This window comes from Eupeodes corollae, chromosome X, assembly GCF_945859685.1.
Source record: "Eupeodes corollae chromosome X, idEupCoro1.1, whole genome shotgun sequence".
NCBI classification, from domain to species: Eukaryota; Metazoa; Arthropoda; class Insecta; order Diptera; family Syrphidae; genus Eupeodes; species Eupeodes corollae.
Genome location: NC_079150.1, coordinates 5,057,854 through 5,071,850, shown reverse-complemented (window position 1 = coordinate 5,071,850; position 13,997 = coordinate 5,057,854). Strand labels below are relative to the sequence as shown.

The 13,997-nt window shown below is 31.1% G+C and overlaps 1 protein-coding gene across 7 annotated transcripts in view; it reads right to left on the bottom strand.

The window, feature by feature from the left end:
* LOC129953241 (serine-rich adhesin for platelets) overlaps positions 1-13,997 on the bottom strand; it is a 90,025-nt gene that overhangs the window by 65,816 nt on the left and 10,212 nt on the right. For 2 of the 7 annotated variants that reach the window (XM_056066197.1, XM_056066198.1), the window contains exon 1: positions 2,184-2,357. The exons of the other annotated variants lie outside the window; for them this stretch is intronic. The gene's annotated coding sequence lies outside the window, so the exon portion shown is untranslated. Of the gene's footprint in view, positions 1-2,183; positions 2,358-13,997 lie in introns of those variants that run through there. 7 annotated transcript variants of the gene reach the window in all.

Sequence of the window (13,997 nt, the reverse complement as noted above, 5' to 3'; positions counted from 1 at the left end):
ACGTTTGCAATTAAGTTGGTTTGGGTATACATTTATCTATTAATTAATGGATTTGGGGATTGACAGCTAACAATAACAGTAATTTATTATACACTTTATTAGATATGAAAAAAAAAACAAAAAGTCCAAGAAAAATCTATTACAATTATGATGTCAGTTTCCAATAATTTTTCAAAATTGATATTTAAGTTCGGTATAACGTTAATGAACGCCAGGACTCTTACTTTTTTGCACAATTTTACTTCATCATCTAATCAAAAGACGTACAGAAGAATATCTTATTGGAACTTTCTTTTGGGCAAGGCAATCTACAAATCTTGAATCGTAAAAAAATGGTTGAATTACTTATGTTTAAAGCTTTGAATTAAACGCTTTAGCAAAACAAGTCAGTTTTCATTCAATTATAGACAATTTTACAAATCGGACCTATTAATATAACTTCCCATGGGAAGTTAATAAATAAATAAATTAGGTGGCGCAACAGTCCGTTGTGAACCAGGGCCTTGTGACTTCAACTATCAACCATTCCTATGTGCGAGTTATTGCATTCAATAGCTCATTAAAATAAAGAACAAAAAATAACCCTTGTCAACTAAAAACCGCCAAAAGCATAACTTTGGAAAAATGTGAGCACTTTGTCCTACAAAACTGGACAACTAACGCAACGCAACGCCACACACAGGTGGTAAATTTGCCCTTATGACTTTTCTATTTTTACAACAAAACGAAAATATTTCACTGCAAAAGGCAACATAACCTAAGGGTTGCTCTTGCTAGAACTTATGCTTGATTGCTGCCGTATATATCGCCTTGCCACGGGCCTCACCTCACCTCACCTCACCTCAACTGCGCGCGGCAATCACACTACATTTGAAATGGGCTTGCTAATGAATGAGTGATAACACACAGGCGCACATACAATTCCAACTACACATGTAGATAAATTACACTACGAAAAATGTATACCCTTTCCATACATTGTATTGCAAGCAAATAAAATAAAAAGGGATACACATAACACATGTTTAAAACATTTCTTATTATCCTTTTTTTCAAAACTAGGTATGTATAGCTTCTTGATTTGAATTATTTGTGTTCTGAAAATTGTTGATTTCATAGAAATTTTGCTCAAAGGCTTCTACAAGACGCGGCGCGCGGCGACCAAAGTTCCTAATTTCTTAATCTTGTCTTTTTGAAGTGAATCATTTTTTATGTTGCTCCTGCTTGAGAATTTTTTTTAAGTTCACTGCACTGATATTTAATTGATTTTGGGTTTTTTTTTCAGTTTTCCATAGAAATTGTTTACTCAAAAAGGATAACGATGACAACGAGAATACGACTACACGAAAAAAGAGAAGTTGCTGTTGGGGGTGGTTGTTGTTTTGGAGATTGAGAGTCTAAATCCTGTTTCCTCGGTACTCTGTTGTCCGTTTTTTGTTTATGTAGGTATGAAAAATGTATTGGTTGCTCTTATAAATCCTATATTGTTAGAGATATTGAGGTTTCAGTTTTGAGGAACATAATAAGCCAGCCAAAATTCACTTACACACACAAATATCTCAAACTAAAAATTATTTCACATAAAACAAGGCATGAAGGAATCTCTTTAGTGTACAGGAATTTAATTTGTTAGTTTTTTTTGTTATTTTTTTCATGGCAGGAATGTACCTACATAAATGAATTCATGGTATTTTTTTTAAATATTTTAATTTCGGAATGATGTAGATACGTTTTTTTTGAGAATTTTATTTCTAGTATACCGACAAATGTCAATCTTGGGAATCCTGTGAAGTGTGTACCCTTTAAAAAATTAGCACTCTTTTCGAATGAAATCCCTACTTTTAATTAAACTTGACTTTCAGTTGCATTTAAGGAATTTAAAATATTGTTAAAAACTAAAGAGATGGACCTTTGGGCGGGGTAGTTATGTTTTCTTTTGATTTGTTTAAACAATATCCAATTGTTTTTATCATGAGCTTTAAAGCATGAATTTAGTTTCTAAGCCATCCACATATCTACATATACGCATTAGATTGGATTGAATGTGGATATATGTACATGTTTTTTCTTTATTAATTTTCGGAATTAATACATTTTTCTTTTTAATATTGACACAAATTTTTTCACATCATCTACGATTTTTCATTTGACTTATAGGAAAATTGAGCAACAAAAATGAGCACCTTTGTTTTTATTAATAAATTGAAATTAGATTTTTAGTTTTTGGAAAAAAAAATTTAGTTTTTGTTTTGATGAGAGTAGGATGTAGATTGATGTGCGGATAAATATACACGCGAATGGTTTTAAAGGGAGCCGCGGCGATGTAAACAAGCAAAAGTCTTCATGCGACTGGTTGTTAGGTTCACTCCTTGAGTATAAAGGTTAAAAGTTTCTTGATTAGGAAAATTTCACATCCAAAAACGTCGTTGTTGTCGTAGTTGTCTTTTTTGGAGTTTTCCTTCCTTCTGCTAGATGGTTGTAGTGGTTTTTCAGCCCAAAAAGATTGACTGCTACAACAATGATGATGATGTTTTATATCAAATACGCATACTCGCTCTTTTTTTGAAGAAAATAGCTATACTCAATTTGGGGATCAGACACGAACTGGTTGCAGCAAAGGCTACAGGAAACAGGAGACACAGGCAGAAAATTACAAAAAAAGGAATTCAGAGCGTTTTGGAATTTTCTCTTTATCCGGGAATTAACATATTGAGAGAAAGTAAGAAAAAAAAAAATACAATAGAGAACGGGAAGGAATCTAAAATAATTTTCCCACTAACATAATTTTTTTTTGTTGAGAAAACGGAATGAGTTTTGTGTTGGAATTGTTGTAAATTACTCATTTGCGATTTTTGCTTCTTAAGAAATCCTTGGTAGATGGAAATTTTAACTTTGAAAAATCAAAATACTCCAGCATGATTTTGAAGGTCATCATTTGTAATATTGAGATACAATTTTTAGAAAAAAATTTTGACACAATTTTGTCAATATTAATGGGGCAGTTTTCTTTACATAAAAAAACAACTTACATTTTCTTTGAGTCCACCCTGGAAGGGTTACCGGTTAAGCTTTAAAAAGTTTTTTAAGGGTTTTCATATACGGTGGTACTGTTTTAAATGAAGTCATTAATTTTATATAAATGAGATTAAGTCAGAATTTAATAGCTTCCAATAGTCAACATTTTCTAAGCATTAAGAAGAAACGTATTTCAAAGTTTTCGTGGGGTAAATTTGCTAAATATTGCAGCGAGTTTCAATTGACTCTTTGCAGTTTTCTAGTTTTTTTTTCTTGTGCAAGAAGACCTAGGAATGGTTCAATGTAGGAATTGATTCATTGTTAACTTCCCATAGCATTCGGTCCAATTTCAAATTAAAAAAATTGCCATTTCTTGACGTTTGAAGGTCCCTGGAATCTAAATAAATATTTATTTAGAGATGTCTGTGCGTTTCTGCACGTTCGTTCGTACTTCCGTAAGCCCTTACGTTAGGGAAACTTTTGTCGTTCATAGCTCCAGAACCAGTAGGGACATAGACTTCAAATAAATTTTTTTATACAGAAAATTGCACAGAAAGATGCAGAAAGAGAAAAAGTGTAGTTGGGTGGTTCACCATATAGCAATTTCAAAAAAAGTAACATTTTGGCTAACACAAATTTTTTCACGAACGAATAACGTTTGCGAAAAATCAAATTGACAGTTTTTTACAAAAAATACAAAACTAAAAAAAACATTACTAAAATTGATTTTCGACTCAAATATCTTTTCAAAAACTCAAAATATTGGCTTCAAACTAATTTCTTCTCTAGAAAATACAGTTTTTGGCATTCAGTAAAATTTGTACTACAACAGAAACTAGTTCATATGTACAAAAAAAACACGCAAAATTTTTAAAAATTGATGTTCGTTTCTCAATATCTCTTGAATAAATGAAGGTATTGTCTTGAAAATAATTTCATTCTGTTCTAAATTTTCTTTGGAAAATTCAATATAAGAAATGAAAACTTTCTAGAAATGCTAGTTAAAATGGTAAAATTTGGTTTTCGACTGCAAATATCGATAGCAAAAATAATTTTTGAAATCAAACTATTTTAGAAAAGAAACACGAAATCCTACAAAACATCTTATAAGAAATGGTTTTTAAATCTAGTAATAAGAGAACAAAAAAAATATTGTCTTCAGATTATTTATATCTAACAAATTATTGTTATGAATATTTTGTTAAAATTTAAGAAAGACAAATTGAAAAGCGGGATGGGAAGTTATCAGTTTTATTTAAAAATTGTTCCTAAACGGCAAGACCCCAATAACTTTTGGTTAAATGTTATTATCCTGTTTTGGTTTTCACTCTTACTTTCGTGTATCCGATCTAATACTGAATGGACGGATACGAAATAATGTTAACGAAAAAAACTTGTATGGCTATCGAAAAATTCTACTCATAAAATTATGATTTTTTTGCTACGAAAAAGGACCAGATACATTTTTCTGGAAACATTTCTTATCTTCTGGATTTGTTTTTTCTAATTATTTTTTTTGTCATCTATGAGAACAGCGAAAGAAATTAAACGCCAGGTTAATTGTTTAAAACTTGTTTATATTAGCGATCACAAATTATTGTATACAAAAATACCGTTATAAACTTGTTGAGTAAACTTGATACGTGAAAAATTCTAAATAGAAAATTATGCATTACGGCGTAAAAACGGTAAGAATTGGATACTCTAGGGGATTTAGGAAAGGTTTGAAGTTGGGTAATTGAAAAGTTTTAAATCTCTATTTAAACGTCCTTATTTCATTTTTTTTAATTACTTGATTTTCTGGACCGATTTCTGTATGGAACAATTTTTTATATTTCTGGTTTAGAAAAACAGATTCTTTTTCCAACTTGAGCCGGAAAAATGTTATCTTTAATTTATTCATTTAGAAGATATGACAAAAAAACATTTTCTTATAATATAAATCGATGTCCTTATGAAATATTTCTCTGGCTACGGTCTTGATTCTTTGTAATTATAGGTACATTACAATCATAAACTATACATAAAAAAGCACTCAAGTTATTAGTTGTAGACTTAGTGTTCTTCTATTATATAACTCCTTTTTTTCTAAGAATATTTATTTGTATATATTTTTGGAGAACTAAATATTCACTTCGAAAAAAAACAGAAGAGTGGACGTTTAATGATATATTGGGGTAAAAACTGTCCTAAGTATTGGGATATAGTCCAACAATTCAATCAATTCATCTTTTTGAGTGGCGATTTGTTGTGTTGTGTTACGTCTGGAAAATTGTCTTCTATTAGAAACCTAATTGTAACGACAGGGAAACGGTGCCATTTTGAAAAAAGAAATGTTGTTGCTCTTTGATTTATAATTCCCAAGAAAATATTTATGTCAAGTACGGTACTTATTTCTTAAGTTAAATTGGTCTAAACTTTATTTTTTCGTCAAGAGAAGGGGAAAGGTTGAATTTTGTGAAGGATAATGCTCATAACCTTCTTTGTGGTACACAGAACAACCTTTTAAATATGTTTCATTTTCTTTCTTACTTCTTTGGAGTTATTAAAAACAATAAGTTTTAAGATAGCGGTACCACTTTTAAACTTTGTTTTCGAGTAAAATATAGTTTTTTTAAACATTAACTCAAAAAAAATCCCCACACAAGAAATATGATTCTATTAAATTTTTTGACTAAATGCAGTATACACCAACATTTTTGAATCTCTTTCTTTAAATCTATCAATTTTACCAAAAAGTATTATAAATGATCTGTTATGTTTAAAATGACGTGAGCTTAAATTAGTAAGCCGCTACAACTATACTTTTCGGATAGTTCGAAAAATAGTGCACTTGATTCACTTTCACCTTTCCATTTTTGTTTTGCTTCAATCGAAACTGAGATTAAGTGTTTAAGTAGTGTTAAGGAAGTTTTAACATTCGGCTGTGTCAATATTTTTTGAAGTAAATTTGTAACTTAATTTTCCTGGATTAGTCTTACTACAGGAACAGTACAAATATATACTTTTTTTTTTATTTTTCACAGTACCTTCACTTTTCATAAAACCATAAAATATTTAAAATGTAAATGTCCTTTCCCGTACTCCCGCACTCACTCACCTCCATTTTCTTAGAAATATTTTTAAAATTGCATTACAGCCAGAAAAAACGTTAAGAAATTTCAAGTTTTAAATATTTAAAAACTACAAAAATGTAGTTATAACACTCTCAGGGCCAACACGTTATATTTTTGAATTCTTCAGTAGCAAACTAATTACTCTTAAGTCTAAAATTACTCACTGCCGAAGTTAAAGTACTTTGTGGAAGCCGCAACAAAGTGCTAAGCCTTCTGGTGCGTTCTACAGATGACATCTTGTGCTGCTGGATGATGGGTGTCAAAGGAGATAAAGGAGGCGACCCGAATGACAACGTCAACGGTGGCGGCAGCGACGGAGGCGATTTTCTCTCCCAGTTGTACGTGACTTTATGCATAATCGTAACGAAATTATATTTATGTTACTACTGCAAATTTTAATAGCATAAAATCGCTATCAAATGAAATGACAACACTCATGTACCTAGAGCAAGATTTCTGGAAGGATTATAACCGACAACTGGGAAGGCCAATCCAGTCTGCAACAATGGTGGTGATTTAATTATAATCTATCAATGGACCGAAGGTCGTCACTTACCAACCAGACAGTCCAGTGCACAGCAGGTATAAAGAGGAAAACTCGATTTATCTTTAGAAATTACTACAAGTCGAGAAAATATATTTGAAAATTTCAGGAATTTTTTAAATGTAAGTCCTCTCATGGAAACACAAGAGACATGTGCATATACACACTTTAATGAAGAATATTTATTTTTTTCTTCATATGAAATCCTGGTCTACTACACAACAATTTGAAGTATTTAATAATAAAGATGGTGCCACCGAATTCCTTACATTCGAATATTTATAAAGCTGACAATATAAGTAGTTGTAATTCACGGAGTTGCGGATCTATAAACAATTGAATTCGACTCAAAAGTCGCTATTCGCATTTTCAAAACAATGCTGACGTTTTCTTTTTTTATCTTAGTGCTTGTTTCTGGTTGCCGCTTATGACCTTACATGTTCTTAACCCGATACATTTAATTCACATGAAAATTTGTCGCTAACGCCGCCGCCACCGCCACCGCCGCCGGCCGTCGCGTTCCCGCCGACGCACGGTGCTTGCCGATAACCTCTTGATAAAAAAATAACACCTTGACTTGGCTCAAAAACTGAGGAACCTAGTCGAAGCCGATACCCACAGCTATTTTGCTTTGTTTTTAATTGTAGGCTATTCAATTTGTATTTTTCGTTCATGGTTTTGGTAACAAATTGAAATATACATTGGAACTGTTTAAAATAAAGCTATACAAAGAATCTAATATTGAATTCTTCCTAAGCGATCATGCGTCGGTAATTAAATGAAGAACAAATTACATGATAAGCGGGTTCACCGACGTGACGATTGAACCAGTTTGGAATTTCAAAACGGCGCTTACCTTCATACTTACAATATTTTTATTATTTTCATACACTCGGTGTTCATATCAAATTATTTTTATTTCTTTAATTTAAGGTTTGTGCAATAAATTGTTTAAACTTATTCAAAATACTTTGTAATCAATTGGAAAAAAGTGTTGTAATAGTCTGCCCTGCATCTATAAACGGCTTAAAAACTTCCTGAGCACTAATAAAATTCAATAAAAAAGAAAATTTGTAGTGTCACTTAGGCGGATACATTTAAAGAATCTGTGATTAATTGTATTAAGTGTTAATTTGAATACCTTTAAATTGAGAGGTGAGAGAATATCCAATATTTCTATAACAATTTGATTTTACGATTTTCAAAAATATAATATTATGGATGTCTGTTGCCCAATCTCTGTTAAAATCCTACCCTGCACCCCATCCTTAATTTGTCAACAATTTGTATTTATGATAAGAAGCAAAACTAATAAATAAAATGAGACTTGAATGCGACCCACACTGACACCTGTCAATTTGTATTGCCTAGAACTTTAACAACATGTTAAAAACAATATTTTGTGTGAGATAAATAATTTAAAGTCAGTATATTTTTTTGTTCTGCTAATACTTTCCAAAGAATTTATGACGAAATAAATGGACTTCAAAATATGTTCTTGTCAACGAGATTTCTAATCGAACATCAATTTTTACCAATATTGCGTACTATTTATTGTTGACTTTAATTTTTAGGAAAAAATTTGTTGTTTGGATTTTTATAAACATTTTACTATATGTTAAAAACAATATTTTCTATAAGATGAAATTATTTTGAAGCTAATATTTTTAGTTTTTAAAAAGATGTTTGAGTCAAAATCATTTGTTACCAAGACTTAGTTATGTTTATTTAAGGTTTTATTTAAAAAAAAAAAAAATTGTCAATTCTTTTTTCTTAAAATTGTGCTATTAATTTTGTTAGAAAAGTTCAAGACCTTGTTGCTCAAAAAATCCGTATGATATAAAATCTTTAACTTATTTAAATCTTGATTAATGAAAAACTTCACATTAAGGGCTTTTGATGCTCTACCGATCATTTGTTAATTCTAATAGATAGATAGATTGATTGTTCTAAGACAATACAAAAGTACATTAGGGAAGCTTTTAGAGAAGCTTATGATTTGCTCTCAGGAAGTCCATATATTCATCATTGTGGTGATTTTTTGTGGTCGGTATTGGAGAGCGTACCTAAAAGACTTCTCACAGGACTTTTTAAATTTTTAAGGCGGAGTTAACGGAAGCAGTGTCAAAAATATCAATAGGAACTGACCGTGCTACTATAGGTCGAGGGCCACAACGTATTAAAGCTGTTGTCGTTCATTTCAAGTGAAACTATTTCTACAAATAAATAAAAGAACAATGTCTCATTGTGTTTTAAAAGTCCACTACTTTCTTAAAAACATTTGTCTATTTTCTAAAAAAGGAAACTGACGATACTTTTCCATTAAAAATTGATTTTAACCATCTCAAAAGACAGATCTTAAAGTTATTTCTCCCAAGTTTAAAATCACAAATTCAAAAAATAGGTATATACTTTATGAGTTTTATTTCACTTCAGTTTTGGACACTTAATTGTTTTATATATTACTAGCTGACCCGTTAAACGTTGTTTTGCAATTACATTATTTTTTAGAAAATAATCAAAATAACTTGACATTTCTACTACTACAGCTAATTTATTTTAAATCAATAAATGTAATAGAGTGTACTATATTTATTTTCAATCCTTCAAAAATTAAAAAAAAATGTCTATGGGCTAGCCTTATAAATTGTGGTTATAAAAAATAATTTATAACCAACATAAATTTTTACAATTTTCTATTTTAAAAAAAGGATAATGAGTAATATGATTATAAAACATTTTTTTTATATTTATTATTTATTCTTATGTTTTTCTTCACTCGTTATATTTTAAATGTAGTGCATAAGTTTACAAAATTTTAATGTTTAGTCACCAGCACAATGTTCCGAATATGATAACATTTTCTTATGATTTTGTGGGATTTGGGTCACAAGAGCTGGAAGTTTTTGACTTTGACTTCATAAAAATGTAAAAAAAAAGGGGCAACAATTTGTATGTTAGAAACAAATAAAAATAAATTAGCTGGCACAATAGGAACGAAAGTTGTTAAGCATCAAATTTATTTTAAGCAGTGTGATATGGAGTCAACTCATAATAATGACAAATGTTTTCAATCAAATTATTACTGGCTACAATTTTGTGGGTTTCCTGATAAGTTTTTGGAATTCAATAAATTGTGGAGGGATAACAAAGGAACAGAAAACTTCGCAGGGAACCCATTAAATTTCAGCCAATCTTCAACCTTGAAATATCTGTGATTACTTTGAGTTGCACTCTGCTTAATTTCATCGTAATACAATAATCAGAAATGTTACTTGTAAATAGTAACAAACACTCTATCGAAAACGAACAATTTTTCGATTTTCGCTTTCTTTGCACCTTAATATCTAGCTTTTTTTATAATAAGCGCACACTCAAGAGGATAATACTACCCTTATTATGTAAAGACGCAGTGTGAGCACTAGGAAAGGGAGAGGGGGGTTAAAAGAAGATGTCGATGCACATTGGTTTTAAATTCCAGAATATTTGCAATGGCTGGGAAAGACAAAATGGTGTAAGGCATTCCACATTCGCGTAGTACGGCTAAAGAACGAATCTCTCTGTACGACGAAGTTGGGCTTGAGGGTATATTGATGAACATTGTTATTATTATTTCTCTATAAATAAACCTTTAAAATAACGGTAAAAGAGGGTGAGAAACTTTTCGATAAATTCAAACGACGTAAATGATCCTATGATAGTATTATTACCATTAAATCTAAATGCTCTACGTTCAATACTGCCCAAGATGCTTAAGTAAGTTGTAGGAGAACCAGCCCTGATATGGGTGTTCTACTCAAGCTTTAGACGTATTTGAGTCTTCTAGAGACCTGACGGGAAGACAAATTTCTTGCATCGCCCTAGAAAATCCAAACATATTGCGACACTTTTTGTAACATCTCGTATGTGATCGTAAGATGGTTGGTGATACACATACCAAGAATGTCGAGACGTTCAGTCTCCTCAATGTAAGTGCCACCTATTGATAATTTCAAGGGGGTTATATCTCGCCTTAACGATACAAGACAGCATTGGGTTTTCGAAGCATTAAACTCAACGCGTTTTTTATTCCCTATTGTACAATTCTGTTAGGGTCGGAATTTAAAGAGGGATGTGAATCTGATTAAGACTAAGATTATTATCGTTAGCGAAACAATGTATTGGATTAGAAGTTGTAGGCAGGAGTGTTGGAGATCAGAGCCGACAAGCATTTATTTTGTATTGACAGATTGAAGGTAATAACTAATAAAATGAAGGAGAGATTCATAAAAACCGAAGACACGCATTTTCGATAAGAGAGCCTGATGGCAAACCCTATGAAATGCTTTTGAAATATCAAGTGCAATAGTCTTACTTTCTCCAAAGCGATGTAAAGATTTACTTCCTTGTTTGGTGAGATGAACCATAAGATCACCAGTGTACCTATTGCTACGAGGCCGTATTGTCAGTCATTAAGAGATATTTCGATCTTCGTGAATTTCTTGAGCTGATAATTAATCAGCGTTTCCACGAACTTGGAAGGAAGCGACGTAAGTGCCATCGGTCGAAGGTGACGAAGATTCGCCTTTTTTGTGGAAAGACTTGGTATTTGCTTATTTATGAAAAATTTAAACCACATACAGTTGAAAAAGAATTGGTGCAGAGACCATATTGTGGCAAAAACTGCTGAGCAACATCATTCCTATTGTATATGGCGAGACCATGGAGGGAAAAGAATAGGGCCAAGTTATACCCTTTAATAAAGAATTCAGTGTGATCGGAACCCTCACCTACTTGGGTTTCACATAGTGCCAACACAGCTAGCCTGTTTAAAACATTATGAGAATACACCGAAAGAAAATTCGCTCTAAGCCCACGAATTTTACAATAATCTATCTACCCTTAAATTTACAGCCATTGGAAATTAAAAAAAAATTTCAAAAACCAAAACAGACTAAGACCATACAAAATATCACTGAGTTGAACCACAGAATGCTAATCAACACACGTTACTACTAGTGTTATGCCTTAGTAGTGACAAAAATCGTCTCCGCCCCTGTTAATGCAAGACAGTTAATTTTGTTTTTCAATAATGTGTTTTCGAAAGACGCACGGCACGCGTAGCATGTGTATCAATAAAATTATTTATAAAACGCAATTCAATTTATTTCACATGCTAAGCCATGCGGTGTTATCATGTTAAATGGAAGTTTCATCTTGTTACTTTGGATATTTGATTGATTGATTGGTTTTGAAGTTAGATCGGGACGGCAAACCAGTTGAATCCGGTAAGCAAATGCCAAAAACTTTGTTAAAATCATTTGCTAAATGGAAGTGTCTTTTTTCTGTTGCAAAAAAAATTCGAATCTCGCTTTTCATCAAATCAGGTTTTTAAAATATTCCTCTTTAAAATTTCTAATAACAACCAAAAACGGGATTTTTAAGACTTAGTTAAAACTCAAAATATCTCTTAACAATAAAGGGTACATTTAAAGCAGTTTTCAAAAATTATAAGTCTTTATTTGAATCTATATGAAGTTCCAATAAAAACTTGAATTTGACACTTTCATAGTTTTTTTTAAATTTTTTTTTAACACGCTTTAATTTTAACTATTTGCTCAAGTTTTAAAAATACTCGTTTTCAACATTTTTTTTCATATTTTTAAAATATCTTTTTATAGTAAAATTGTTTAGACAACAAAAGAAAACTTACTCTCAAACCGTTTTGCATTTTCCTATTGAAGCCATTTTAGAAAAAATGGTTTAGCGTTTCTTTTACATTTTTGTAAGACAGGTGAAATATAACAACTTTTGAAATTTTTTCGGTTACATGAAATAATATAAATATTTCAACTGAATATTAAAGAAAAGGATTATAACAACCAAAAACGGGATTTTTAAGACTTAGTTAAAACTCAAAATATCTCTTAACAATAAAGGGTACATTTAAAGCAGTTTTCAAAAATTATAAGTCTTTATTTGAATCTATATGAAGTTCCAATAAAAACTTGAATTTGACACTTTCATAGTTTTTTTTAAATTTTTTTTTAACACGCTTTAATTTTAACTATTTGCTCAAGTTTTAAAAATACTCGTTTTCAACATTTTTTTTCATATTTTTAAAATATCTTTTTATAGTAAAATTGTTTAGACAACAAAAGAAAACTTACTCTCAAACCGTTTTGCATTTTCCTATTGAAGCCATTTTAGAAAAAATGGTTTAGCGTTTCTTTTACATTTTTGTAAGACAGGTGAAATATAACAACTTTTGAAATTTTTTCGGTTACATGAAATAATATAAATATTTCAACTGAATATTAAAGAAAAGGATTATAGACTTGGAAAACCATCACGGATTTTATTGAAAAAAAAAAAACTACTTCACAAATTAAGATAGCCTCAAAAAGCCTTATACACGTTTTTTTAATTTAAAATAGTAGTATCTAAAGAACCTGGAGTGATGGATTCATTTTGGAGTCGGAAAAGTGCAATTTTAATGCTAGTAAGAAATTCAATACTAATCCAATACATTGTTTCGCTGACGATAGCACTCTTAGCTTTTCATATTCGTTTCCAGACTAACGACCCTCCTCTTCGGATGTGGAACTACAACGGTAAAATATGATAAGCTCATTAAATTCCGGCCCACATAGCATTGTACAATGAGGAATAAAAACTCGTGTGGAATTTAATTTTTTTGAGACGTTGCAAGAAATGTTTCTCTCCGCTTGATCTGGCTACAATCTACAAAACCTATATACGTCCAAAACGTCCAGTAACTCCTCTTGGACAGTATTCAAAGAAGAGCTTTTAAAATGATTGGTGACATTAATATCATCAACTCGTTTACGTCACTCGAACATCGACGCAAGGTTTCTTGCCTCACCATTTGTTACCGTTAGTGAAATAGCCAGTTGCATTTCCTCCTTAAACAATTTAAACGTAATACCCCCGCTTCTAGGAATGCCCATCAGTTTACCCTTGAGCCCAACTTCGGCCGTACTATGAAGTACAGAGATTAATTTTGTATCCGTACTACGCGAATTTGGAACGCCTTGCCACGCTTTATCTTTAATCATTTAAAATCAATGTACACCGACACCTCCTATCCAACCCTTATTTCTTTTCCTAATGCTCACACTATGTCTTTTGCATATTAAAGGTATACAAAACCCTTTTAGTGTTCGGTAATTATATAAAAAAAAAAACAGAGTTATTTTAAACACTCTAAAACGAAAAAATATTCGGAATATTCGAAATTGGAAATACAAATCGAAAATTGCGTTTTATTTGAAAAAATAATAAAATGTCGCTATTTGGTGGTATAATTTTCTAAAATGTTT